The sequence below is a fragment of the Ananas comosus genome, linkage group 16, assembly GCF_001540865.1.
Source record: "Ananas comosus cultivar F153 linkage group 16, ASM154086v1, whole genome shotgun sequence".
Classification (NCBI taxonomy): domain Eukaryota; kingdom Viridiplantae; phylum Streptophyta; class Magnoliopsida; order Poales; family Bromeliaceae; genus Ananas; species Ananas comosus.
In genome coordinates, this window is record NC_033636.1 from 1,115,417 (window position 1) to 1,118,541 (window position 3,125).

The following is a 3,125-nucleotide window of genomic DNA, read 5'->3' on the forward strand; positions in this document are numbered from 1 at the left end:
GGCCTTCTCCTCCACGAGCGTGGCGGTGCTCCGACGACCTCCCTCTCCAAGGCCTAGGCTGATGAGTTCGGGTTTCTGTCACGTCCTGTGACCGTCAATTTGGTTGGTTCTGACCCGTACACAGACACCGAACAAACAGAACCTCCTCTGTTCGCCCTAGGCTCTACAACAATCAAACATTGATAATGAAATGCCCAGAAAAAATTTCCAATATACATGACTTTCACGAGGGCAAACAACATAGGTAAATGAAAGTAACTAACTAAAACATTTATACATTGTATTCTGATTACTTTAAATCAAATACAAATCTTACATTGCGATTACATACATTCATTCTTCTAACATATACATGTGTCATCTCTCAAATGAATAATTTATATTTTTTTTCATCAACTATAAATAGATGAAATGTACAAGGTATAACTATACTCAATGGATGTCGCTATCTATTAAGCACTGTCCGTGTCACGATCCTCAACCACCCCGCACTCGCTAGAACCTGCATGTTTAGTGGGGTGAGAACTACAGAAAGTTTCCAATAGGTTCGGCTGCCGACCTCGCCGACACACCCACTAGGTTTATTCAGGCATATGTAGGCAAAGAAAGAGAACAAATAGTAGCCAACTATATCATGCATCTACTACAATGCCTGTACAAAACTGAAAAAAACAACATATATAACTCATGGAGTTTATGCATGCATGCTATCACATTATCATTACCCAATCAACTGGTTAATAATTTGGTTAACTACAACTCACCAACTAAATCCCTACTATCGGGGAGACTCCTGCTACAATCCGACGGGATCGTCTACTGGGGAGCATATACCTGCTTCCAACTCAGTTGATGACAATTTCGGAGCTCATCGCCCAAATAGGAGCGACCTTACATCGAGTATTAGACTAATATGAGTATGATCCAATCCTCACTGGGAGGATACAATGACAATGCCACACTTTAAATAGCTCTTTATACTAGATTTACATGTCCATCTCTAGATGCTAATCAATTCATTTAGTTCTAATGTCACAAATAATACAAGTTCATTTTTCTTGTTTGACATTCGCAATACTGGGTGTTATTCATGCAATCTATTCACAATGTGACTTTGTCAACTATTTTATAATCCACTACAAGTTCATATATTTATAGGGTTCTATGTTTAGTAGCCACTGTCCACATGCATTTTTGCTTTCAAAGCATACAATTAGATCTCACGTCATACATCAAAATAAACCCTATAATGCATGAATATTACTAAACATATATAATACATATATACTCAAGAAAAGCGACATAAACATAATAAGTCATTCGATGACTTCAGAAAGTACCACCCACTTTTAAATAATGCCGGAATGCGAGAAAATCACTTCCCGCGATTTATGAACGATCTCAACCCTCGTTCGCGACAAACGAAGCTAAAATGAGGTTTTTCCTCACTAGCTCGGCGTAGACTCATCGAAACACCGATCCAAGCTTCCCAACGCATCGGTTTTATCCCTAATTAGGGTTCCAAGCGATCAATTTCAAACTAGGCATCCAATCCCACAAAATTACATTTCTAAGCTTTAGTTCAACATAACCTCTTTTTACACAGGTTTTATAAGAACATATATAAGAAACTTAGCTCCAACAACTTAAGAACCTCAAAACCGAAATCTAGGGAATTTACATCAATCCCTAACCAAATTCTGCATAATACTTGTCTTAACTCCTAGCTGCCAAGGTTAACACATGATTTATATCGCTCTTTCCATGATTCTATAGCAAAAACAAGCTATAGCAACCAAGAAAACCCAAGTTAACCCTTTCTAAGGTAATTAGAACAAACCTAATCACAGCAACATCATCACTTTATCTCAGGTTTTAAGTTCCCAACATGTTACTTCCCAGCTGCCAACATTCACACATGATTACACATAGCTTTTCCTTTAGGTTTCAAAGGCAACTACCACTTCTAACAACCAAGAAACCAAAGCTTAACATCTTTATGAGTAACTAACACACCTCCTAACATCCACTATCAAGAATCCACCAAAAAATTTAATATGAAATTATAATAATATTACAACACTAACCCGAGTGTCGAAACACTAAAAATCGCACGGGCATCGTTTCGATTGGCTTGTCAAACGGCACCAATTTCATTACTTTCTTCTTCTTCTTCTCTTTTTCCCTTTTCTCTTCTTTTCTCCTTCTCTCTCTACGTACAGGGTATAGTGGACAAGAATGGAGAAGGTCCCCTGGCAGCTTAGTGGAAATCCACTAAGCAATGTAACAATTGCCTTTAAGTCATCAATATTATCACTTCAGTCCAATTCTAGTCTGATACATTTAATTGGAGTCCTTCTGAATGTCCGTTTGCTCTCAAATTTGATAGCTAGACTCAATTAAAGTTAATCAGACTATGTGATCTTAACTTTTCAGTTTTGAACCATTTTAAGTCATCGAAAGCTCTACCGACTAGAATCTCTAGCAGATAGCAGTCAGATTTTGATTTTCACTTTCTGGGTGTCAAAATGACATTAAACTTTAAATCTAGTCTCAAAAAAATAATTCCGACATATTCTCAAATTTTCATAATTTTTTGAAACTGTGAATTTTCTGCTAAAATATCAATCCCGTTTTTTACAGAAAATTTTAAATCTTCTTTTTCCATTCCAATTTCAGCACAAGTCATTTACGACTTATATTTTACTTTTTTAAGTCCAATAAAAATAGTGTCTTACACTATTTTTATTTACACTTACTTTTATATTAAAAAAAATCCGGTATATTACAGTTTCGTCAGTGAAAGGATAAAGAGGCCGAGATCCTCAGCGACATCGAGCCCATCATCACCCTCACTAAAGGATATACTCCACTCCAACAGGTACTAAAGAGCTCGATTTAGAATTATGGCGGTAGGTCAACAGATAATCCTTTTTCGAGGAAGCGGATTCCTCAAACAGTGGTCTCTAATGGCATTTCCTGGGCTCAATGTCGTGATAAATTGATTGGAGAAACGATCTCCTTTTTTTTCAATCTTCTTTAGCAAGATTACTCACGCTATATGTAAGAGATAGAAGTACTGTCGTAAATTGTAATAATTCTGATTGTTGTTATTTTTTTTGGGT

General features: G+C 36.7%; 1 long non-coding RNA gene across 1 annotated transcript; it reads right to left on the minus strand.

The window, feature by feature from the left end:
* Nucleotides 256-2,265, minus strand: LOC109722458. Its single transcript, XR_002219469.1, has 2 exons — nucleotides 2,088-2,265; nucleotides 256-502 (listed from the first exon to the last, which is right to left on the minus strand). It is a non-coding gene; the product is annotated as an uncharacterized LOC109722458 (long non-coding RNA).